The 26,384-nt window shown below is 51.2% G+C and overlaps 1 long non-coding RNA gene across 1 annotated transcript; it reads right to left on the bottom strand.

Moving 5' to 3' along the window:
- Positions 1-3,208: 3,208 nt before the first annotated feature.
- LOC131088826 (uncharacterized) lies at positions 3,209-21,190 on the bottom strand. Its single transcript, XR_009115171.1, has 3 exons — positions 20,968-21,190; positions 3,670-3,813; positions 3,209-3,333 (listed from the first exon to the last, which is right to left on the bottom strand). It is a non-coding gene; the product is annotated as an uncharacterized LOC131088826 (long non-coding RNA).
- Between the last annotated feature and the right edge of the window lie 5,194 nt (positions 21,191-26,384).

Below are 26,384 nucleotides of genomic sequence, written 5' to 3'. Positions count from 1 at the left end.
TGCAATAAAAGAGTGTGCTGGCAGCTCAGAGAATTCCCCATGGCACGTTCAGATGTGGCTGATGTCCTTTAAAATAATCAGTGCATCCACCAAAACACTGCCTGCATTCCCTGCTCCTGAAAACTGCCTGCTGGAAGTGCTAATGTGCTGTTAGACTCTGTGTGATGATTATAGATGATAAACATAATTATTTTGGGTCCTGATTGCCTCTGCTGTCTCCATTCTGTTGCTGATGTGTAAAGCAATCTCAGTGTTATCAGTTTTATGGGCAGAGTGTGGAGGTACAGATTTATTCCTGAAGTCAAACCCTCAGGGAACAACCCCCCCTCCCCCCTGAGGCACTGAGCTGTGCTGTGACAGATTCCTGCCTCTTGGAGTCTTTAAGATGCACCTGAACAGTGCCCAGCCCAGGTCAGACAGTGATGGAGGTGGGTTTCCTCATCCAGCTGGAAATCCCAGGGGATTTCCCACTGGTGATGGAGTGGGAGTGATTTGATGACCTCTGCCCAAAGCAGGGCTGGCAGGCAGGTACCTCACAACAGGATTTCATGGAGGTGAAGGAAATCAACTCTCCTAAAGCAGCACAGTGGCCCATTCAACCTGGGGGTACCAGTGTGAAGCTGGGGTGGGGGAGCCCTTCAGATTAGGACAGCTGATGCCTCAGGTTGGGATCCAGAGCAAAAACCTCTGACTTTTGTTTAAACCCCTGACTAATCCATCCTCCAAAAGAGTGCAATTGTTTCCCAGCCATGAAAATAAAGACAGCACTGCTAAGCCCTTTGGGAGGATGTCATTGTCCCTTATAGAAAAGGTCCCTTATAGACAAGACACATATACTATGACAACTGTAGGGATCTGCAGAGGAGAAATAACCAAAGGAAGGCCCACTCTTTGTGTTCCATCATCTTCTCTTTACTGTCACATTGTCCTGTTTGTGGCCTTGGGCTGTGAACTGCCTCTTGTACCACCCCTGGCACATCCTGAGAGAGATGGAAGTGGCATGGTCTGTACAGCACCATGAACTTTCCTGCCAGTGCAGGAGGAGGGGGTTACTGGAGAAGGCTGAGGAGCAGAAGGAATAGTGGGATTGGCAGATTTGAAGCTCCCCAAGCAGCCCTGCTTCCCTCCACACTAACCCCATCATGACCTGGCTCCACAGAGACAGCCACTGCCTGGAAAACAACTTGCTCTTTAAGTTTTATTATTAAATAAATAAATCCAGCCAGCTATCACAAGGCCCTGCAGCCAGAGCAGCCAAGGAAGGGATTGGAGAAGGCAGAAAAGCTCCAGTGAGAGCAGGTAACCAGAGACATTTCAGCACAGAGCAGAGACAAGGCTCCTCACATGAGCAGGCTGCAGCCCCACAAAGATCCCCCCTGGCCTGGCCGGGCTGTGCAGGGAATTCACACGTACGGGCAGGGCGACGCCGAGCCCTGGCTGCTCAACAATTAACTTTTATTCTCTGCAGACCAGCAAAGCCAAGGTTTCAGTAAACACACAACCCCAAAAATGTGCCTGTGGATTGGGTAGAGCAGAGCCTGTGCTCTGCCTGCCAAATTCAAAGCTCTGCTCTGCTGGGTGGTTTCACAGTGAGGTTTCTGTGGGGAGGAAGTGTTTCCAGTGGTCAGGGCAGGGAGCAGGGCTCCAGGAGAGCTGCATCCATCCCTGGCTCCAGGAATGTGGAAAGGTCTGATTGCAGGAAATCTCACACTCACTCAGAGCTGCTCTCCCTCTGCCCACCCCTCCTTGCTGAGGCACAAAGCTCTGAGGGGAGGCTGATAACACTGCCTGACCTTGCAGGGGTGTTGTGGTGCTGGGTGATTGATGCCTGAAAGGCTGTCAGAGCTCTCTGGATTAAAATCTCTCTGGAAGGCATTGGGAGACTGCACATAGGGTGCAGACACTGAGGGATGCAGCTCACACACTCTGCTCCCCTCCCTGCCTGCAAATCCCCACACAGACTTGCTGGGCCTGCTACTCCTGCATTTAAATATTTACAAGATGGGCCTGCAGGAAAGCTGGGGTTTGGAGCAGAGCAGCCAACACTCAGCTCAAAGCTGCCCTGACAAACCCAGCCTGCTGCTCAGGCTGCCCAGGCTCAGCCCCAGCTCTGCTGAGCCCACAGCAGACACAGCCCAGCCCTGCTCAGTTTGGCCAGGCTGGAAGCTGGGGCCTCCTCTGGCCTTGGCATGGCTCTCTCTTCCTTTCACCCTCCACATTATTCACATGCTGCCTACTCCATCTTTTACCTCATTCATTAAGACAATAAAAGGGCTGGGAGCCCTGATCCCTGTGACCTGCCTTTGGAAAAGTGAGGTACTTGACCTCCTGACCAGCCCCCATCACCTCCTCCATGGGGAGGACCTTGCCTGGAGGTGTGCAGAGCTCCTGGAGCAGCTCTTTGACCTGGGGAGAACCCCCCAACTGCACCAACAGTTTCTATAACAAATTAGAAAGCAAGCAGGAAGGAGCATCACTGTCACAGGATGGCTCTGTGTTGAGCAGCTGTGCTGGGCTTGGCTCTTTACAGTATTTTATTCAACTTTTGTGCTCCCTTCCTGTCCTAAACAGATCTGGACACTTTAAACTTTTCTAAGCCTACTCTTACCTTACTGGCTGTGTTTCAGAAATAGGTGGCATGAGTCAATCACAGAGGACCAGTTTATAACATTGTAAGCTACTTCCCTCAAGTGGAGGGAATAAAAATCACTCAACTGTGTGGCACAGGCTCTGTGTGCACCTCAGGTAGGGGGAAGATAATGGGAGATGGACACCTGCATGAGGTAGAACCTACCAAGCTGTCTGAAAGGTGTTAGGAGAACAGAAACATTGCCAGTGACAGTGCAGAACAAACCTTCCCACTGCACAGACCTCAGGGCACATGGGGGCACCCTCTGTGTCAGATCCCAAAAGGGCAGGTGCTCTGAGAGCCCAGCAAGCTCCCACATGGACAGCTCCTCTCCATGCATGCCCAGGCTCTGGAACATGCTGAATGCAAGCTGAGATGAGTGACAAGTGCTCCTACACAGCATTTCAGCACAAATGGAAGAGACTGCTTAGAAGCAGCTTGAGGGGTGGGTGAAAGACCTGAGTGCTGTGGAACAAAGCTTTCCTGCCTCCCAGAGCTGGGCTGCCAGGCAGGGGGAGCTGGCAGCACTGGTGCTGGGAGCTGCACTCACCCTGAGGCTCTGTCTCCTCTCATGGTCACTGTTTTCCTCAGAGAAGCCAATGAAACACAAAGAATCCCCATTTCACCACAGTTCTACAGGTGTGGAGACAGCAGCCCAGCTCCAGCCTCTTCCCTGTGCTGTGAGCAGGAGGATGTTTCATCTCCTGCAAATGCAAAGAGATAAGAGGGGTTTAGCACAAGGCAGGATTTGTTTCTGATCAGCCCAACAAAAGGACACACAACCCGTTTATCACTGGAAATTAATTGTGCCATCGATGCAGATGCCTGCAATTACTTCTGTTAAATATTATCTTTAATTAACTGTAAAATATATAATTAATAAACTTGCCCCCTCATTTTTGTTAAGTTTCACTGCTAAGACCTTATTACTGAAATAAATCTTCCTAGCAACACACGTTGACAGAACAGAGGAAGGTGCACGCCTCCAGCACAGGATAATTTCCTTATGGGAAGTGGAATTAGGAGGGAGGAATAATCACCTCTCTTCATGGCTAGGACTGGAGAGACACCCCACTCTGCCACCAGTTGTTTCAGCTTGGAAGCAGGCACAGAGAATCTGCTTTGGCTGGCAAGGATGGCTCGCTCTGAAAGCTGTCAGGCAGATGCATGCTCGTCTTTCGAGCCTGGAGAAACAAAAAAATAAATTTCCTTTTCTGATTTATAGTCCATTAAAGAAATTTTTTCACTGTAAAGCTGCACAGAAAGACCTTGGTGGTTAGGCTGGTTCTTTTAGAAGCCCTGTGTTGCTCCAGCTCTCAGTGCTGGGCTAGAGCTGCATGACTGATTTGTTTCCCACTTACATCAGAAGTGTTTGGATTCAGGGAGGTTTGATGATGGCTCTTAAACCATCCCAATTAGAAATGCTTCAAAAATGCTGAAATTTGACTCCAAGCATAAAATTCCCCTTAGACTTTGTCTCCACTTGTGATCTTTACCTCAAGTTCGTTGATTGCCAGATTAACCAGAGGTAATTAAAATATTTCCAAAGGCTGTTCTGGGCAACACTTTTTGCCTTGCTGCAGGTGACAAATGTTTGTGGTTTGCCTGAGGCTTGTGTTCCCTCCTGCCTGAGCTGAGCATGCCAAACCCAGAGGAATGGCTGCTCCATCACCATCCTCCCTGCCTGGGGAAGGTGGCACAGGGACAAGGGAGGAGTGCACAAGCACAGAGATGCAGCTCCTGGCCATGGAGACACATAAAGAGGCACACAGGAGGCAAAGGGCTCTATGGCTTTTGAGGAAATTCTGCAATTTCCCTGCTTTTGGAGGTACCTGGGTGGCCCCCAGCAGAGCCTACAGCCTGGCAGTGTCAGTGCAGGTGAACTTCAGAAACAGAAGCACAGCACCACTGAGGCTGGGAAAGACATCTGTGGTCACCAAGTCCAGCTCTCCAGCCAGCAGCACCACCATGGTCACACTAAACCATGTCCTCAGGTGCCATTTGTACATCCTTTGTGGACACTTCCAGGGATGGTGGCTCCTCCACTTTGCTGTTCCAAAGCCTGACCACCCTTTCTGTGGAGAAATTTTTCCTAATACCTGGTCTAAACCTCCCCTGGCACAATTTTCCCTTCAAGGCCCTGGTTTGGTGCCATTTGGAGCAATTTCACAGAATCACTGAGGTTGGAAAAGCCCTCCAAGACAATCAAGTCCCATCTATGACTGATCCCCACCTTGTCCCCAGCCCAGAGCACTGAGTGCCACATCCAGACATTCCTTGGGCATCTCCAGGGATGGGGACTACAAACTTCCCTGGGCAGCCCATTCCAATGTCTGAGCAACCTTTCCATGGAGAAATTCCTCCTGATGTCCAGCCTGAGCCTCCTCTGGCACAGCCTGAGGCCTTTTCCTCTTGTCCTTAGTGAAGAAGAGAAGGATTCTCACCTTAACCACGGTACCAAGGTTTTAGCAATGAGATGAGGAGACAGAGTGTCAGTTCCTGGCCATCCACTACCACTTTGTCACCCATTTTGCACCTGTGTGCAGACTAAAAAGGGCTCTGTGGGTTGTGAGTGCTGGAAATGCCCAAGCCCTGACACAGAGCAGGTCCTGTCTCAAAATAACATACTGGAGACCCTCACCCTGCTACAGCCTGAGTCTAAAGAAAGGGCTCCATTCTCCACTTCATTTAACTACCACTTAAAAATGGTGTCAGACAAATGTTAAAACAGCCAGCCAATTTGATTACACAAAAATTTTAGAGTCAGCAAATTATCTAGTGAAATGATGCATATAGAAATGTTAATTCAACAGCAACCAAAGCCTTCCACATCCCTTAACATCTAAAGATGATAATTCTACACAAAGAAAAGAGAGGCCTGAGCATACTGTCCTTGCTGGAGAAATTACAGGAATATTCTAGTTCCCACCTACACAGTATCCTATATGCAGTGATATAAATAGCAGAGGCTGAGGGAGACTTTAGAAGTGGGTTTGGGCTGGAAGCTCTGAAATCATATTATTTGCCCTGGGTTTGCTGGGAGAGAGGCTCCTGTATCAGCCCATTCCCACCATGTGCCTCTCTGCAGAATCTTTCTGTATAAAAGTCCAATTTTCCTGTTCTATACAAAGCATGAAGGTACTTTATTTTGACACACACCCTTGGGAGTGAGGACCCTTTGTGCCCACTCCCAGACATTTTCTTCCTCAGGATCCCTGCTGGATCAGACCAGGAGCACTGGAGAGGGAGAATGGAAGAGTTAAGCAACTTAACTCTGTGGCTCTCGGGCCGCAGAAGGGGAGGGAGCAGGGAGGCAAAGCATCTGGCTTCCCTGCTTCCCTAACAGCCTGCCGGGAAGGCTGCTGTCAATTCTGCCTTCTGCCTTGTTGGAAGAAAGTAGAAGTGACAAGAGGCCCTCCAGGCAGGCAGCCAGCAACCAGAAATTCAATTGTGCTACCTCCTGAAACTGGACCTTTTTTTTGGAGACCCTTTCCCTGAAATTGTTTTGACTTTAAAGAAAGGACTGTCATCGCAGTCCAGGGCCAATCCATCAGCCCTGCTCTCCTGGCTCTCCTTGCCTCCATGCAAGCACATTTGCACAAAAGGATTTCCATTTTCTGGGCTGCTCTACAAGCAGCCTCACCCACAATAAATACACAGACCCATAAATATGCACACACACACACAAACACTGTTATTTATAGGTACAGACAGACGCCCGGCCGGGTGTGTTCCCTCACTGTGTAACACCAGGGCTGCAGCAGCTGAATTTACTCCACACTCCCAGCTCAGCAAGCACAGTGTGGGCCATACGGTCTGTCCCAGGGGCTTAGACCAACTGGTTATTGGCTGGTGCTGTTGTTGCTCTAACAAGCCCCTGGATATGTGGCAGGGGCTGCAGAGAAATGCAGCTGGAGGAGCCTCTCCCTGTCAGCAGCAATCTGTCACCGTGCCCGCCCCGCGCAGCACAAAAGCTGCACGCCAGTGGCAGCACAAAGGTCAGGCTGCAGGTAGGCTGGGGGGGTCCTTCATCTCTGGCAACGTGCAGCCAGCTTGAGGCACCGTCTGGATGCTGCAGCAGGAATTTCAGCCTCACAGATGCCTGGCTATAATTTAAAACGAGGCAGCATTTCCATTACAAACCCCGTTTTTTCCCTGTGGATTTATACCTCAGCTATTCAGCTCCACTTTGGGGTGGACCTTCTTCACATTTTTGCTGCACAACATTTAAATCCAGCTCAGCCTCTGTTGGTTGTGAGATGGAGAAGGAAATTACATATGCACACAAACACTCACGAGCACACACAGAAAGCTTACACAAACATATGCCCGCAGAGAGATCTGTCACAAAAAACCAGACCAGCCAATGCAAATAAGCTCAATTTTAAAAGTGAATTCATTTGACTCGATTATTCTAAATTATTAACAAGTTCCAGCAACCTTAGAATGCAATAACCACACTCAAGCTTTCATCTAGGTTAAATGGAAACAGATAACTCACACTGATAGAGATGATACCAGTATCAATCTGTGACAGCAAAGTTGGAGGCACAAACCTGACCCACTCAGAGCCCCTCTCCTTGCAGCAGTGTGGTAACAACTCCTGGATGCTTCCCCTCCCCTGAAATATCCCAGTGCCATGAATCACCCCTGACAGAGCAGAGCCCCCCTGTTTCCCTGGCTGCCAGGTGAAACCTGACCTGCACCACACTCCTGTCTGTTTATGACTTGCTCTGCCTTAAACAGCCCATTTTGTTAGGGATTTTTTTAACTCTCTATCGATTCTACTTTGATGTAGTCCAATAAAGCACATTGACAGGAGCAATTTATGTTGGCCGGTGCCTCCAGTTCCAAGGAGGGATATGAAGAAGGGTTAAGCACCTGGCAAGTACCATAAAGATTATCTAGTTATCCCAGATTACCAGGTCCATTCAATCCAAACCCAGGCCTGAGATGAGGAATGACCTCCTGTTCCTCCCACTCCCAAGCAGAAATTGGTATGATTCTCTCTATGATCACTTCCTCACACCACACAGGAACATCAGGAAATGTGACAAGGATTTTCTCCATCTTAAAAGGAAAAGGCTGTAAGTGGCCACTGGAAGGAGATGAGCATTTCCTCACCTCTGATGGCACAGAAAGCAATCCTGGGACACCAGAGCTGGCACTGGTACCAGCAAGGCTCCTGGAAATTGTAAGATGTGCCTGTTCACATTTCTGCATAGGTGTGCAAATGCAAATTGTTCCAGTGGCACAAAGATCTCCATGAGGCAGTTAGGAATACCATGGATTTATCCTGTCAGCTGGAAACATTGCTGGTGTCCATGATATGCTGTACTGCCTCTTTCTTTCCTGGTTTCACACTCAGACCTTGCTCCTGAGGCTGGGGAAGCACTGACCAAGATAATCACTCAGGGAAGACATTTAGTAGATGTTTAGGTGGCTCCTAAGTGCAACCTAACAGTTTCCTTGCCTCCTGCAAAGAGGGCAGAGGAGCAGAGCTGAGAGCTGCAGGGATTGGAAAACTCAGCTCAATTTAGCTACAGGGCAGTTTAAAGTGCCTGTTGCATTTTTCATTTAAGCACAGCAAATCCCCTCACTAAGCAGCAGCTCGGGTGGCCATAACTCGTGGAATGCTAAGTGGGGAGCAGGTATTGGACAGGCCATGCATCAGGCAGAGCAGCTGGAGAGGGACATGTCCTTCCAGGGAGGAGATGCCACCTGTCAGCAGTGCCCGCCGCTCCGGAGGCATCCGACCGTGCTGGATTCTCATCCATCCAAAGCTTCCTGCAGTCACCAGCCATGGATAGGGTTTCACTCCTCACCAGCTGGAGCTCCAGGAAAGGCAAATCCAAGTCTCTCTCCAAAGATGAGGACGAGGGGGGAACAGAGAGGCTGCAGTCATGACACAGCAGAGCATTGGGCACCTCCCGTGAGAACGAGACACTTGGGTGCTGAAAATGCAGCTCAGCACTTACAAAAGGAAAAGAACACAACAAAAACTTGGCCTTAAAACCCACCCAGACCTGCTGCCCCTGTGCCAGGCTCCCAGGGAGCCCCTGCTGCAAGAAGGGGGACAAGGCACAATTATTTGCCATGAGGCTGTGAGCACCTAACTTAGGGCTCTTCATTTATCAGAGGAGGAGCTGCAGAGCCTCCTGTCTCCTCACCAACAGGAGGTTTCCTCATCCATCCATGCACCCTGAGCTCCATGGGCAGCTGGCAGTGCCCAGGGCTGAGGAAGGATGGCTGAGTGTGGCAGCCAGGCTGGAGCACAGGCAGACAGGAGCAGGGAGAGGAGCTGCAGCAGCCCTCGGTGAGCTGAGATGGACACAGTGACCATGGAGTGTGGCTGCTCCAGGATCCCCCAGAGCTCCCACATGGCAGCTCCTGAGTGCTCAGGGGCTGCCAGGACAAGCACATGGCACTCATGGCATCCCACCCAGGAGTTATGAAGCCATCACTTGCTCAGTCTGTCCCCAGACAGTGCCAGCAGAGCTCTGCCTGCTCTCACCTGATTGGCATTTTTGGATGCTGTCACTGAGAGGCACTTTTGGAGCTTTGGGACCTGCTGAGGAGAATGAGGCCAAATTCTCTGCCTTTCTGCCTCCCCACTTCTGTCCTGCTTTCTCTTTTCTGGAAAGTTTTCCCATGCTAAGTATAGCTCCTAACAGGTGCATGACCAGAGGGGACTGTCAGGGGTGCAGCTGTCCCCACAGAGGCCTGGCTCCACCTCCATCTGTCTCACTGGAGCTGTCCAGGCTGCCTAGCTGGGCTCTCAGGACACAGGCTGGGGGAGCAGCAGGGATGCAGGCAGGAAACACACATACACACACACAGGGAGGGAGATTGTGCCAGGGAATGCCACAAACAAAGCCTCTGACATCAAACTAATGCATCCTTTGAGGCTTTCAAGACCCCTTGGCACACACAGGCAGGCTGCCAGCTAACTCATCTCTCCTCCTTGCCTGATGCCAAGGTCAAGCTTTAAAGGAAAGCTGGCTGCTCTGTAATCCCCTGTGCCTCATTTGGGGATGCCACAAACTCGTAAGGATCAGTGACAGAAAATATTTGACTGGGGCCAAGGCCAGTGTGATGCCTGAAGTGTTCCCTTGCCCAGGCAGCTGCCAGTCCTGGCTCCCATCCTGCCAGACCCCCAGCAGCCCCTTCCAGCTGGGAAGCAGCCCTGGGGCTGCAGGTGATGTGAGGCAGTGACACAGGGAGCTGGGAGCCCTGTAACAGCCCAGAGGGGACATCAGGAGGCACCTCCACCTGCACAGTGCTGACAAGGTATCCCAAATTGTAAGGCACAGATGACCCTCCTCACTTGGGGAGATGAAAATATGAGCAACAGGGATAAGTGACAACCCTGCTCACAAACTAAAGGTGCTTCCTACCCCTGAGGTTTCCTGGGATAATTTCAGGCTGATGGGACATAAGGAAAGAAGCATTTTGCACCAGCCCACGGGGTGTTGCAGCAGCTCTGGTTCACAAATCTGGGTCCTGGGACGTTGCTGTGCTAACAGGCTGGCTTGGCTCAATGGGAGGGTGATGAAAACCATCTGCAGGGAATGGGATGGCACAGTGACATCAGCACCACTGCAAGAACAGAGGAGGTTTCTGCACTCACACTGGGCCACCACAGAACGTGCTCCACACTGTGCTTTGGGCCCAGAGTCCCACATCTGAATTTGGGGAACCCAGAGGCCAACTCCCTGCTCCAGCTGCAGGAAACTGAGCCACAACCAGCCCTCAAAACCCTGCCTGGGGCTCAGTGAAGGGCTGGGAGGGGCTGGGTGAGACTGATGTGTATAAATCCTTAGCAGAGGGGAAACCCATTCTCTTCTTTAATTCTCTGTTCAAATGAATTTTAAAATGAAACCACACTGCTTGTAGCAATCCAGTCTCCCCTCCCAAAGGAAGAACCCTGAATCCTGGAGTGACTTTTTTTCCCTGGATCTGGGGTGACTTTCCTTCACCCTTTGACAACAACTCCTTTCAGGCAGAAGTGCTGACTGGAGCTCTCTGGGTCTCCAAAGACCATTCCATCAGCTCAGTGCTGCTGGGGCTGCCAGGCTGAGTTATCACAGGTCCTGCCCTCCCCTGCCATTAATACCTGCTCACCAAGGCAGCCCCAGCCAGCCCAGGCACAGAAAGGCAACCTTGAGCTGCAGGAGTCTCCCACAGTAAGGAAAGAGGCATCAAAGGGAAAAAAGAGAAAAATAAATATACCCCAGGCATCTCTGGATAGTCTTAACAGAGCTCAGACAGCTCCAGGAAGGGAATGAATTACTGGGAGTCATGAACTTTCCAGCTCACATTCCCCAGGGAGCTCCAGCCACACCTCATGCCCAGCCTGATGTCCCACAGCTCTGTGTCCCACAGTCTGGGGTCTCCTTCTGTCCCAGTCCAACCCCTTCCTGCCAGGCAGAGGGTCACACTCCTGTCCTGCTGTCACCTGTGTGACTCTACCAGGTAACACCTGTAAATCATCTTCCTGCCAAAGGCCAGAGTAAAGCAAGACAGAAGCAACACCCAGCACTGCAGCAGCACAGCTGGAACATCTGCAGTGCAATCCCCTGCCTGGCCAGACATGGGACTGAGAAAGAGCTTTCTGCTGAAAATCCCAATACACAGGTAAAATTCTCTTTGTTTTTGGTTTTAATCCCAGACCTGGAGTGCCTAAACCCCAGGACTCATACCAGCACCCCAGCAGTGAGCACAGTCACCCCCTGAACACTCCAGAACTGAACAGGATCAGTGACCAAACATGGGAGCAGGGCTTTGTCCCTGGCCAGGGACAGCCAGCACCACAAACCCAACTCAGGATCTGAGCAGCCTTGGTCAAACCTCCTGCCTGCACTTCACCATCCAAACATCAATCAATCTGCTGGGGGAGGAGGGGGGTTGATGTGCTCCATGGATTAGAGCTGGTGAATTAAGAACCTATAAGGATATTATCTAGGATCAGCCTTGAGAGCCCCAAAACACCCAGAGCCACAACTTCACTACAAAGCCTTCAGAAACAGGGGTGTTCTTCAGTCCCCATCTCCTGGGGCCCTGTGTCTGCATGCAAAATTCCACTTTTGTTACTGCAAAAATGGCATTCTGGGCTCCCACAGCTGAAGAGTCTGAGAATGCAGCTAAAGGATTAAACCCTCCCTCCCCAGACCTACAGTAAATAAAGAGAACTAAAGCAGTTCTGCAAACTAGAAGGATTTGAAGCCAATTTTGTGACTGTATCAGGCAGTCCTGGCACTCTTTGTACTCAGGAGAAGCAGGGCAGAATAAAGGGGGATTGACCAGAGGACTGGGATGGCTCCCTGCAATGTGCAGATTTCTGGAGGTGGAAGGGCTGGCAGAGAGGAGGCAGAGGGAACAGGAGCAGACATTTGAGAGACATTCACAAATGGATTTCTGAGCCAAAATGTCCCCTCAGTTGCACCTGCACATCTCTGCAAACATAGCTGGCCTCTGCACTGTGGGTTGAGGACAATTTAACCTGGAGTCTGAACAACGGGATTAAGCACCGGATCAGCAGAAAAATGGTTGCAGATAGCTACGATTGCCACTGGAGAGTGATTGTTTCCCTGAGCCACACTGTGAAAGTGTCGGTGCCTTTGTGAGATTTAATGGCCCAATTATCGCAGGCGGTGTCACCTCCTCCGTGGTGCACGCCCAGAGCCGCTCTGTGCCCTCATTCCCCTCTCCCGCTCTGCCAGCAGGCAAACACACCTCGGCTGCTCCTCCTGCCCAGTCCCGACCCAACCTCTCCCCTGCCCAGGGATGGGGGGCTGGGGATGCCAGACCAGGTGGGATGGCTATCTCATCCTAAAGGTGGTTGGGAGCTGGGGAAAATCAAATTTTTTACTTCATTAGCAAAAATCTGATTAAAAAAATTCTCATTGAAGTCATGTCAAGCTCTCCTCCCAAACATCACAGTGAGCCACCATCCTGGTGTCCAGCAGCTGCACCTCTGTCACACAGCACCTGCTCAGCATCCCAGCAGCTGCACCTGGCTCTCACAGCAAGGGGCTTGGCTGGGATGGCCAAGGCAGAGGATGGACAGGGCCCTGCCACACTACAGAGTGCTTCTATCACCCAAAGACTGAGGTTACATCAGCCACAGATCAACCAGTCTCTGATTAGCCCCACAATGCCTCTGTAAGGAACATGCACTGAATGCTCCATGGGCACAGAAACCTGCCTTGGGTACCTGGCTGCTTGTAGGGCAGCACCTGAGCCAAAAGCCCATGGAGCTGTGACAGTGGCAGTGCTGCTCCTCCCCACCACAGCAGGGTCAGCCCACAGGGAGGGTTAATCACACAATCCCACAGTGGTTGGGTTGGAAGGGAGCTCAGAGCTCACCCAGTTCCATCCTGCCAGGGGCAGGGACACTTTTACTGGGCCAGTTTAGCCCCATCCAGCCTGGTCTTGGGTACTTTTAAATTAATTCCAGAATTCAAGAAGGGGAAAGGATTGGTGTCAGGAAGGGGCAAAGCTCCTCTTCTGCTCTCCTAAGAGCAGCCTGCAGCAGGCCATCCAAGATATCCTCAGCAGGATATCAAAACAGCACTATAACAACCAGAATTAAAGAGTTTCACCACAGGATTGGACATTTATGTGCACAAGAACAGCATCTGAGGGACTCCAGCTCCTGTGACAATCAGAGCAGCCCCTGCCTCTCCTGCTCTGGGGTAGGAGCTGCTGCCAGCTGGGGTCAGGGGGGAATCTCCCCTCACAGGGCAGTATTGCACAATTATGGCCATTATGGGATTTTTATGTCTTCCTTCAAGGCATCCAGCTCTGCTTCTGGTGGAGACAGGATACAGGGCTGGAGGTTCTGTTGGTGTGTTCAGCTCAGTTTTTATGTCCTAATACAAAATTAATGGTTCTCTCACTGAGACTGCATGAGGCAAAGCTGCCTGCTCTGGGCATTCCAATTGGCAAAGCCAAAGTGGGGCTGCAAACTCCTTCCTTCCCAATGCTCCAGGGTGGAACACATCCCTCACCCCCAGCCAGGCTCCCTGCCTCACCCACACCAGTGCAGCCCCCCAGGCCCTCAGGAGCAGCACGGTGATGCTGGACCCTGCTGGGCTGCACTTTGCAGCTCCCATGCTCCAGGGGTGCCTCAGCCTCCTCTGTCAGAGATTCCAGATCCACAAATCCCTGCTGCAGGGCAGGTGGGCTGCAGGCACTTCAACACTTCAAACCTGACTGTGCCTCCTCTCCAGCAGCCTCTCCTGCTGACTAAAGGGCTGCCTGTCAGGTTAGGCAGGAACAGCTGTCTCAAAAACTGTATTTCAGGATTCACACAGAGGTTCCTTCTGATTGTATGGAACAACACCTCATTCATCATTCAGTGTGTCAGACAGAGCCACTCATCTTCACTCGATGACACCTTTTATCTACAAACACCTCGACTGACTCACAACCAGGCTGTGAACCCACCAGGATCTTTTACCATGCCAGGGGCATGTTTTCCTGGCTCACACCCAGCACAGTGCTGGGGGCTGCAAGCATTCCTTGCTCCCACGAGGACTTTTTCAGGGTTTTTCTGAGCAGACACTGTGCTCCCAGTGACTGGAGCAGGCTGTTTTTGTGGAGCTGATTATTTTGGTGTCCAAGTGGAAGCCAAGCTCAGCAATTGCCTTGTGTGTGGCTGGCTTGTGGCTTGCCCTGAGGGAATCCATGGCACTGCTGGGAATTCTGACCCCAGAGTCCTGACTCAGGCATTCTGCTAAACCACAGGGCCTGTTGCTTCCAGGCCCATCTCTGTGCTCCTGTGTCTCTGCTGGGGCCAGCACAGGGATGGAAAAGGCAGGATTTGAACTGCTGGAGCCACAACAAGGAGAGATGTGAGCAGCAATCATCTCCCACAGTGCAGCTCCAGAAGCCTCTTCCCTTTGGCTTTGTGTCCAGCTGTGAACCTGCAACCACTTCCACCATCCTCACCTTCCTGCTTCCACCTGATCCTCTCCAACCCATCTCCACCTCACTGCAGGCTGCCACAGAGCTCCTCTGCCTCCTCCAGCCAATGCCATAAAGCAAATTATGGTGCACTGTTACTGATGGGGGAGCTTTCACACACACACTGGGAAAGAAGACTCAGATATTGGGCCCTGACTCTGAAATAGGGAATTTCTCTTGGTGGCCCTTAGTGACAAACTGACCAGAGCCCCTGAGCCCCTCCTGTGACACCAGACACTCCTGCTGTGCCCTGCTCTGATCACAGCACCACGCTGAACCCTTCTTCACCCTCCAGCTCTCTCTGTCTAGGGAACAATGTCCTCATTCCTAGAGGGATGGAGACCAAATCATAAAGATGTAATGACATTGTCTGGGCTGACACACTGATCAATGCCTTTCATGCAAAATTATGCTTTCTGCAACTAATAAATATTGATCCTTTTTGTTCCTGTGCAGCTCTGCAATAAAGAGTGACTTAAATGTCTGCCAGCTCTGAGCTTCCACCATCCTTTGCCAGCCCCCAGCTCCTTGGCAGAATCCCTCTGCATTTCCTACTGGCACTGGTGTCAGTTCCTGATCCCAAGGAGGGCACAGCACCTCCATGAACATCCACCTCCCTCTGTTCTCCTGTCCTTTGAGTGGTCCTTGTGTCACAGGGGTTCATGGGAAGCAGTGGAAAATAAATGGAATTGGAGAGAGTGCTGGAAAAGGGGAGCAGGGTCATGTCCCAGAATCCTCTCCCTCATCTTTTGATGCTGCCCAGGACATGGAGGTGACCTTCACTGCTGAGCTTTTAACCCCCCAAAATCCCCTCTGCAATAAAGAGTGACTTAAATGTCTGCCAGCTCTGAGCTTCCACCCTCATTTTCCAGCCCCCAGCTCCTTGGCAGAATCCCTCTGCATTTCCTACTGACACTGGTGTCAGTTCCTGATCCCAAGGAGGGCACAGCACCTCCATGAACATCCACCTCCCTCTGTTCTCCTGTCCTTTGAGTGGTCCTTGTGTCACAGGGGTTCATGGGAAGCAGTGGAAAATAAATGGAATAGGAGAGAGTGCTGGAGAAGGGGAGCAGGGTCATGTCCTGGGCACATTTAGGATAATAAACAGGAGGAACCAGGCCAAGTGCAGAACTAATAGAAACATTTACAACTGCTTGGCAGGGGAATCATGTAAGTGCTAATGGGTTTGGTTCAGATCGCTTAAATCAAAGCTCAGGGCTGGGCAGCCAGGCCTGCTGACAAACTTTGCTGGACACAGGGATCCATTCAGCCCTGAGGAAAGCCTGGGCTCCACGTGGCACCAAGTCCTGCTCCATTTGCTCCTCTTCTGGGCAGGGGTGAAGCAGGACCCTGCCCTTGGCACCCCTTGGCTCCCTCAGTGCCCACCCCAGAGCCCGATGGCTGCTGCTCCTGCCCACACACGGCCCCAGGGTGATGTGATGGCACCCCCAGGTTGGGTTCTGGACCCTCTCTGCTCCAGGTCTCACTCCTCTGCCTCTCATTCTCCCATCTCCCCACCCCCAGCTGGAAGAGGAGCCTTTCCCAGCCTCCCAGAGAAAGGAGATGCCCCAGAGAGCACAAGGTGTGAACTCAGAGCCAGGGCTGCAAATGGATTGATGATGACAGGCAGAGGCCTGGCTTCAGTCACTTCAGGCACTGATTGGATTTGTGTGCTACACACATTTTGGGAGCACTGCCTTCCTCTGCTGAAGGGATTCAAACCCATCCTGAGTAGAGTTCAGCTGCAACACTGAACCACAAAGCAGGAGGGGCCAAAGGTCCACAGTGCCCTGTACAACCTCAGTGAAATGTGTCCTGCTCCCTTCCCCACTCAGCAGAATGCTGAGAAGGCTTTTAAGGCAAAAAAACTACAGATAAATACTCTGCCTCTGGATTACAGAGCTTAAAATATGATGGCATCTCCCCCAGATTGTGAATGGGTTCCCTGAAAAGCTCCTACAGTTCTGAGACCCTCCCTTCCCCATTCCCCTCCTGGGAGAATTGGAGAGGCAAAGGGCTGCTGTTCCAGCAGATTTGCAGGAGTGGGAGTTGAAGAATCAATGAAGCTCTGAAAGCCAGTGGGGAAAGTCATTCTGCACCTTCCTGACACCAGGAATAAATGATTCAGCTGGAAAAGGGAAAAAAAAATCCAACAACCCTCAAATGAGGCTGGAATTACCCTCTGGAGAGATATTTCATCTTGAGGAATTGTGTTTGCTGCAGTGTTCATCTTACTGAGCCACAGCAAGGCTTTAATATCCAGCAAAAGGTCAAACCTAAATGGGAAATGCCAGAGCCTGCTGGAGCTCCTGCCTGCACACGAGCTCCCAACCCTCACACAGAGCAGCTACACCCAAACTGAGGCCTGACACAGGGAATGGAGCTGAGCTGGACCATGTGGGGATATCCCCCTTTCTTATGGGATATTTCCCTTCCTTGTGGGGTATTTCCCTTCCTTATGGCATCCCAGACACAGCTCAGCCCTGCACTCACTCCCTTTGGATGGGTACAAAAGAACAGACCTGCCTGCCTGGGTGCTGTGAGCAGGGGGAGTTTGGAGAGAATGCTGAGAGCTTCCAGATGTTTGCACCCAAGGGATCTCACTGACTGTCAAGGAAGATGGGATTTCAAGGCACCAAGATGGGATTTCAAGGCACCCAAGGGCTGCAGGGGCAGCTGTCAGATGCTCCTCAGCTGGAACATCCATGCTTGAGGCACTGCCAGTGCCCTCTGAGTCCAGCAGGGTCTGCAGGGCTGTGGGAGCTCTCTCCTCATGCCCATCAGCTCCCATGGACAGACAATTCTTCCCACTTTTCCCATTTCTGCCTTGGTACTGCTGCTGTCTCCCTCCACCCACACATCTGCTTAGCCTCCCCTTGGTAATTTGTGCTCTTCTTCCTTGCCTCAGACTGAGCTCTGCCCTCTGTGACTCTGCTATGGCTATCCCAGGCTGCAGCAGAGTTGCAGGGATAAATTAGGTACACAGGAGGTGAAGGCAGGTGAAGCCAGGGAGCTTCCTGTCCCCTCTACACCGTGACAAAGGTGAGTGTCCAAGAAAAGAAAGGGAACTGAGCCCTTCCTGACACATCCACTGTCCTCCAAAGAGGGCACAGTGATCATCAGTAAGCTGAGCAGAGCAGGGAGGGGGATTTTACCTAAAGCAGAACTGAAAATCTGCTTGAGCTTGATAGCAAAACTGTTCCCATGCTGCAGGCTAAATCCAGACCTGCAAGGAAACAGATTTGGGAACATCAACAATCCTGAGAGCCCTGAGCCTTCCACTGGCCACCTCAGCCATCCCACACCACATGGAGCCCTCCTGCTTTCCTGCTCAGGACCTCATCAACCTCTACCAATGCATCCTCATCCTGCCCAGCAATTCCAGCTGCCCTTTCAGCCCTTCCTGATGAACAAGGTGCCATCCATGGTGGGCAACACGCTGGTTTCTGTTCCAGTGTGGAGGAACATCCACTGGGGATGGAACTGCCACTGTCACTTCCACATGTGACTCAAGCCAGATTTCACTGTGTACAGAGAGATTAAATTTCTCCAAGGTTAACACAAGATAATTTTTTGTTCAAATATTTACAGTTAGAGCTCACCAGAAAATCAACAGGATTCTGCTGGACAACACTCAACTATCCACATCCCTCAAAGGCAAACAGGGTTTTTATGTGGTATTTAAAGTATCCTGAGAAGCCATCCAGAATGAAGCCCTCACAATTGCTCCTGGGCCAGGCTGGGTCTGTGCCATACATCCATGCCTCTGAGGGAAGCAGGACAAACTTGCTGGCCTTCTCTTCCTAATAATGAGCCCACATGGACACAGCCAGAGCAGGTCAGCAGCCCCCACATGGTGACACAAACAGAGGAGGTGGAGACCACTCAGAACTGCATCCAGCAGCCACATACTTGGGAAGCCCATGCTGTGCAAAATGGGCTCAGGTTGCTACTCCCCTGTTTGGCTTTGTGGAGCTGTTTGTGTCTCCTGGATGCAAAACTTCCCTGGCAACAAACCAGAGCTGTCATTTGGAATCTTGTCCTTTCTGTCCAGGATGTTTAAATTCAAGCCTCAAACTTGTGGTTGGCAGGGAGCAGGGGCAAACAAAGAGCCAAACAATCTGCTGTGAGCTCCTGAGTGCCCAGCCTGCCCAGTTATCCCTCCTGTTATAACTCCTGCCCAGTTATCCCTCTTGTCCATGGGGAATGGTGGAGTACAGAGGCTCAGGGGCCTGTCACAGATTGAAGCTGCTCAGACTTACAGACAGAATTTACAAAACCCAGCACACAATAAGTGTGCTGAAAGATTCAGGCTTTGCTCCCTCCTCTGCAGGGTCTGTTGTTTCATGAGCAGAAGGGACTCACCCACAGCTGCACTGAACATCTGGGGCTTGAGGGACATTCCCTGGCTGCCTCTGAACCTTTGTTTGCTACTCCCCCAAGCCCTGACCCTCTTTAGACATGTCAACCTTTCTTGAGGCTCCCCTGACCCCCTCCTGAGACTGCTCCTGTCTGCTGTGAGTGCACCTGAGATTCCAAGGGTTTCTGGGAGGGAAGTTGCCAGAGCTGCTGTGTCAGGTGCAGAAGCTCAGGTGGAGATTGTTCTCTCCCTCCTCTGCTGCTTTCCAAGGGTTTAGAGGGAAGGTGAGCACAGGCTGGATCCCTGCAGGAAGAGCTCTGAAGGGAGCACAGACATCCTCAGATATTACTCCCACCGAGGTGATCTAGGAGCCTCCCTTCCCTAGCTGGACAATCAGCTTTCCAAGGGAGTGAACGACTTTCTGAGGCTTTTCTAACAGGCTGTGCTTTTCTGGGATGAAGCTCCTGCCTTTGAAGGTCTCTGATCTCTCCCAGTGCCCTGGGGCTTTCTGCTTACCCTGCTCATCCTGCAGAGGCATCCCGTGCCAGCTTCTCTCTGCTGGGTGCAGACACATTTCCCTGCAGGCACAGAGTTTGTGCACGGTGCCCTCAATCCACCAGGCCCACAGGGAATGCAGGAGTGCACACAGCTCCTTCCTCTTGGTTGTCCCCTCCAAGCCAGCCCCACAGATGGCAGGTCAGCCCTCCCTGTGCTGCTGAATGAGGGAACACAGGGGCAAGGGGAATGCAGACAATATCCTAAACAAATCTGCTGTTTACAAAGTCCTCTGTAAACTGTTTACTTTGCGGGGGAGAAAGCATGGAGGAACAGCAGCTGGATGGAGAGTGCTCTTCCCAGGGGGAAGGACTCCACTCCTGTTTGCTCCACTGCTGTGGGAGGGAGTGGAGCTGATGCACATCTGGAAACGGTGCAAAGGCATGAGAGGAAAGAAGAGGCAGCAAAACCCCAGCAGCACCCACTCACTGCCCCAGGCTGTCAGGAGCTCTGGCTACCTCAGCACTGCCTCCCAGAGCACACTCTGAGGAAGGTGGTCTGTCCCTGGGGTGCAGGGTGACAGGGAACAGCCCTCCTCAGGCTCCCAGCAGTGCCTGTGGTGGTCAGGCTGAGCTGTTCCCTGCTGCCAGAGGAAGCATCCCAGCCAGCCCTGAAGCTCACTTGGAGCCATTTGGCTCTTGGGCCGTGTGAGGAGGGAGCCTTGTGACTCTCATCCCTCAGAAATGTGGTGTGTGGTGCCTCCTGCTCATGGTTAAACACGGGGCCTCAGGAATACCAGCTAGAACATTGCAAAGTGCTGGCATAAAATAAAAGCAAGTGCCTCTAATCTCCCTGTTTCCTGTCCATGGAAGGTTCTTTGAAGTGCCTGTGCCCAGGGCAGTGTGGAACACCCATGATCCAGCTGACCAGCACAACACTGGCTGGTGACACAGCGTGACTGCCCAAGCCCTGGGGGCTGCCACGGGGCAAGGAAGGCTCTGAGGGGAGACATGGAAGAGTTAAAACACCCTGCATCAGCTCCCTTCACACTGCAAGCTTGGTTTTGTTACTTGAGCAGGATGTGAGAAAACACAGCCTCCACTCAAGGAAGGTGAGAAGTGCTGTGAGCCCAGAAATACTCCCAGAGGGGCAGGGGAATGGGCAGCCAGCTGGAGCAGCAAGGACAGAGAAAACATCCTCCCTACACATGATATGGCAATCCCTGACCTGCTGGCTGGAAAGGAATACAGGTACAATGACTAAAAAAAAAAAAACAAAAAAGAAAGTGGGCAAACTCAGGCTGCCCAGAGCAGCTGTGGCTGCCCCATCCCTGGAAATGTCCAAGGCCAGGTTGGATGGGGTTTGGACAAACCTGGGATAGTGGAAGGTGTCCCTGTCCATGGCAGGGACTGGAATGAGGTGATTTTTAAGGTCCCTGCCAACCAAAACCAGCCTGTGATTCTATGATTACAGGTACAATGATTTTTAAAACAAAGGAAATGGTCAAACTCACCCATTTGGTGTGAAGGGCAGGCAGGGACACCACAGTGCTCCATAAGGGATGTTCATCCACAGTTTCTCTCAAACACAGAACAACTCCACTCTCAGCACCTTCACCCTCCATCCAGTCATTCTTCCAGGGCCCTGTTTTGTCCCTTTCCTGACCAGGAAGAGGATGGAGGGTTCTTCCAGGAGAATGTCAGTGGCATCTGCAGGACCTCTCAAGGACTGAGCTAAAAGAAAAACTACAGAGGAAAAAAAATACCCAAACTTTGTCAGGCCAAGCCATTACAAAAGACCATCAAGTTCCTTTGTTGAAGAAAAAAACTCAAATCCAAAAACATTTTTCACAGCCAACCCCAAAGAAAATTTGTTTGGTTTTGGTTTCAGAAGCTTTTGTGCAGCTCTAAAAGCATCAGCCAGCTACATTTCTGAATGAAATGGCTCCTCAAAATGAAAACTTGAGCAATTTTGTTTTAAACTAAGTCAGAAAGGACTGGAGCTGTAATCCCATAGGAGTGCTGGATGTGTTTCCTTGGCTCAAAATGACTTGCTGAGTTTGCCCTGAATTTGGTGGATATTTTTGCTCAACAGCACATGGCTCAGGCACAGTGACAAAGCACCTTCAGATTCCAGTCCTTGCAGAGGATATCCCTGCAGGAACACCCCAGTGCTCCCTGAGCCCCCAGAAACCCCCTGTGCAGGTGGGTGGGCACAGTTTGGAATGGGTGTTAGGGCTTTTTGGTGAGTGGGCAAAAAGCCCTAACACCTTTCCCACTTCTGCTTTAATTCTGAGGGTCACTTCTCTTCACAGAACCAGCACAGTCAGGGCAAAGAGATTCCTTCAGGCAACATCTCCAGTGTGAGCACCTTGCCCAAAAATCCCACAGGCAAAGGCAGAGGGACAGCACAGCAAATTAATCTGTCATCAATTCCCTCATGCCTGGTGTGACAGGCTGCTCAGCACCTGTGTCCTGCTAATGATAAAGGGATCATCTCTTCTCCTCTTCTTCCCAGGGGTTTTATTACTACAAACCTTTAAAACATGGACAAAATGGTCAGGAATTAACCCACACATTTTCTCAGCATGAAGCTCCAGGCTCACATGTCAGGCAATGTTCCAAAATCATCTGCTGGAATGCTGTCCCAGACATCCACCTAGAGCAGCCCTACACTCTCAGCCTCCTCCTGTGCCTTCCAGGAGCATCCCCATCCCTCCCCATTGATTGAGAGGATGCCTGGGATATGATCTGTGCTCCTGGGAGCTGTGGGAAGGGGGAAAGCAGAGCTGGGAGGAGGCAGTGGCCTGGTTTGGGGTGAGGATTTGTGCTCCCCATGCTTGCCCAAGGTCACCCCTGCATCCCCTCACCCCTGTTTCTAGACCACCCTCCCTGCTGGCATGCCAAGGGCCTTTCCATGCATGGAAGTATTCGGGAATTCTTGTATTACCACACCTGAGTGGGCATGGCTGGTGATAGAGAGACGGTGAATCTTGTTTCTTGAATCAGAAGGCTTATTTATTAAGATATTATATATAATACATTATTACTGTACTAATAGAATATAGAGAGAGGTTTGCAGAGCAGCTAGGCTAGACTAAGAATAGATAGAAAAGAATCTACAACAAAGTTGTGTTCAAGGACTCAGTCCCCTAGCTTGCACTGGTGATTGGCCCTTAATTATAAACATAGGAAATGAGCCAATCAAGGTGTTCCTGTTACATTCCACAGCATCTGATAATAATTGTTTACCTTGTCTTCTGGAGCCTCTGGCCTCCCGAAGACACAGAAATCCAAAAGGAAGGATTTCTGTGGAGAAATGTCTGCGACATTCCTGCAATTAATTCCCTGTCATCCCCCAGATAGCTCAGACTGCCACAGAGCAGCAATCAGGGGGCACAGACAGACTGCCAGGGAGGCACTGGGGTCACACCTGTGCTGCTCCAGAGCTGTGCTGGGACAAAGCCCTGACCAAGCTCCAGAGGGAATGGCAGCTCCTAAGTCAAAGCCAAGTAATAAGGTGGTCTTGTAGGGGGAAAGATTAATCATTATTGGCAGCAAAGAATGTGCAAGTCTAACAAAAGCTAAAGGGGTTTTTATTACAGTCCAACTGCAGCTGGGAAGACAATGTTAGCTAAGAATCATTAAATCTGTTGCAAGAATAAATTTTCTTTGATCCAAACCATAAAATGGGAGTAAAATCCTCTTAAGCCAGCAGCAGCTCCTAATGGAATAGACATTATTATTTTTTTTCCAAACCGATAATAAAAAATAAAAAGGGGTTAGATTATTAAGTGAATAGATTAGGCTCCCAAATGGTAAATATTTAGTCAAGCAAAACCTGCCTAATTTAATACCTGCCTCAATTAATTTTTCAGTTTGGGATTATAATTGAAGGGAATAAGGGCATTTTCTGACTGTACAACAGGGATTCATGAGCTCTGTTTTCCCAGAATTCAGGCAGGAGAAGAAAGACCTAGGGAAACTTTGCCTTGCTAACCCCAGGTAACATCAGTGCTGCTGCACGTGCCAGTGATGAGCTGGCAGCTTCTGCAAGCCTGGAAGATGGAAGGTGAAGCCAAGGTCCCCTCTCACAGATGGTCATTAAATTTCCTGAAATATCTGACCAGGAGGTCACTCCTGATATTAACAAATATAAAAAATATTACAGAAAATTTGAAGCAATTTCTTACTGCAGTCTCATTTAGTCCCTGCTTTCAGGGCAAGCTTGGAATATTCCTCCCTCAGTGCTTTTCCCTCTGTGCTAGACACAGGAGATGTGGGAAGGGAGTGGAACTCTGAGCTCCAGCATTCACAGGGGCTCTGCACACCCAGGTGGGGACATTTCCCTTCTCTGGGGCAGGGGGTGCAAAGAGAGCATGTCCTGTGCCCAGGGAGCCTTTTCCACTCCAGCCACTCCTCCTCCATGCTCTGGACAATCTGTCTTCCTCCTTCATGGGCTCTGCTCCCTTCCCACTCTCCAGAGGGTATCCTTGGCTGCTTAGACCTCTCAGGCCTCTTAAAGGTTACCTGACCTAGGCATGGCCTCTGCACATTGGAGCTTTACATCATCAGGTAGAGGGAGGAGACTCTGCCCCCTCAGGTGAGACCCCACCTGCAGAGCTGCCCCAGCACAGGGAGGACACAGAGCTGCTGGAGAGCCCAGAGGAGGCCATGGAGATGCTCTGAGGGTGGAGCCCCTCTGCTCTGGAGCCAGGCTGGCAGAGCTGGGGGTGCTCACCTGGACAAGAAAAGGCTCCAGGGAGAGCTCAGAGCCCCTGGCAGGGCCTGAAGGGGCTCCAGGAGAGCTGGAGAGGGACTGGGGACAAGAGATGGAGGGACAGCACACAGGGAATGGCTTCCACTGCCAGAGGGCAGGGATGGATGGGACATTGGGAAGGAATTTTGGGTCCTGAGGGTGGGGAGGCCCTGGCAGCTGTGGCTGCCCCTGCATCCCTGGCAGTGTCCAAGCCAGGCTGGACAGAGCTTGGAGCACCCTGGGATAGTGGAAGGTGTCCCTGCCTGTAGCAGAGGGTGAAACTGGATAAGCCTCAAGGTCCCTTCCAGCCCAGCCAGGCTGGGATTCTCTGATTCTATGATTTTTACAGCTCATATCCACAAAACACACTGGTGTGCTCAGTAACAGCCACCCACCACTGCTCACTGACCCCATCACTTACACAACAGTTCTCCTGGGGATGAGGAATCCTGGAGCAGCTCCACACCCCACTACAAGGAGATATCCCCACTAGCTCTGCCCTGGAAAGAACCACATGGCCCCTGGCTTGCAGCTGGCAACCAGCTCTGATATCCTGCTCCTGGAAGCACACACTGCAATAAGAAGAGAAACATTTGAGTACAAACCTTCCTGCCTGCAAGCATTTCTGATCCTGGCATGACCAGCTCAAACTCAGCTCCAGGAGTGTAAACTTCAGTGCATGTCTGAAGGCTTTTGGGGAGGAAGATGAGAAAGCACAGGGGTTTATGTGACATAGATCTTGCTGTCATGTCAGGGCTCTGTTGCTTTTGTTTTCCAGACAGGAACCTCACTGGCAAGTGCTGTGAGTGCTGCAGGCTCAGGCAGGCTCTCCACACAAATTCCTCGTGCAGGTCTGGTTGTGTGTTGTGCACAAGGGTCAGTGGGGACAAAAATGAGAGAGAGAAATGGATTCAATAATGAAATCTCGAAGTAAAAATGTGGCTGGTCAGCTGACAGTGACTGAGAAGGTCAGGAGTACTTCAGACCTAAACAGCTCTTAAATGCAGGTAAGAAACAGGACATCTGTGGCAACAGCAGAATCATCAGAAATAGCAGTTAATCCCAAATTGGGAACAAGTAAAGCCCAGAGCTTGCCAGAGAACAACATGTCAGCAGGATTACAGGCAAACCTTACAGGGCAGCTGTGATTCTGAAGGCCTGAGAAGCCAATTGTGATCAAAGAGGCACGCAGGCACAAGAGGAAACAGCATGGAACCCAGAATCCTTCTCCTGAAGGCAGATGGAGGTGAGTGACAGCCCAGCAGATCCTTTCCAAATCACCCCCCTGGGTCCCAGGAGCAATGGAAGGGGGACTGCTCACGTGACGCTGACTGACACGCTGCAAGATTGTCTGTGGGAAAGGAACAAGAGGGGTAATTTTATTGTCACGTCCCGCAGGGGGGTGCAAGTAAAATCACAGCATGAGAAAATGACAGTGTATCTGTCTGAGGTCATTTGCATGCCCAGATAATCTGTGGGAGGAGAGCCAGAGTTGCTGTGTTTGACAGAGGCAGCACCACGACAATGGGCCTGGGAATGGGGAGATTTGCAAGCCCTGAAACCAGCCTGGTGTTTGCTGCTCTCAGAAACCAAAATGACCTGACTTCATCATTTAGGCTTCCAGGATTACACTTCCCTCCCTCATTATGGGCTGTATGATGGTCTCACCTTGCTGATGGCACAGAGGAACAGTCCCACGCTCAGAAGTGTGCCCACATCCCAAGGACAACTTAGGGGACACAAAGAGACCATACACAGGCACAGGAGCACAAACATGGAGGCACACACTGGGTCGCATCAGCAGTGCAGCCCAGTAGATTTTGGCAGGGATCCAGAAGAAGGAAAAAAGGCTTTGTCAGTGGTTACAGGTTGCTCCTGTGCTGCAGAGGGAGTAACCTGGGATGAGCATGCAGTGGCAGATGGGAACTGGCCTGGCTGGCAGGAAAATGCAGCTGATGGTTGGATGGAGCAGGGCCAGGAGGACAGGCTGCCTGCAGGAGGCACAGGCACTGCACAGGGAGTGTGAGGGAGATGGTGACAGCCTGGGTGAGACTCACTCACACAACCCTTTAACACTGCACTGCCAGAGGCTGCCAGGAAAATCCCAATGATAAGGTGTGTGGGACTCTGCACAGCACTGATAAGTGTGGCAGAAATCTGATTGCTTGGAAA

The sequence above is a fragment of the Melospiza georgiana genome, chromosome 13 (genome assembly GCF_028018845.1).
Source record: "Melospiza georgiana isolate bMelGeo1 chromosome 13, bMelGeo1.pri, whole genome shotgun sequence".
NCBI lineage: Eukaryota > Metazoa > Chordata > Aves > Passeriformes > Passerellidae > Melospiza > Melospiza georgiana.
Note: the sequence above shows the minus strand (reverse complement) of the source record. Positions and strands in the feature narration are given on the sequence as shown.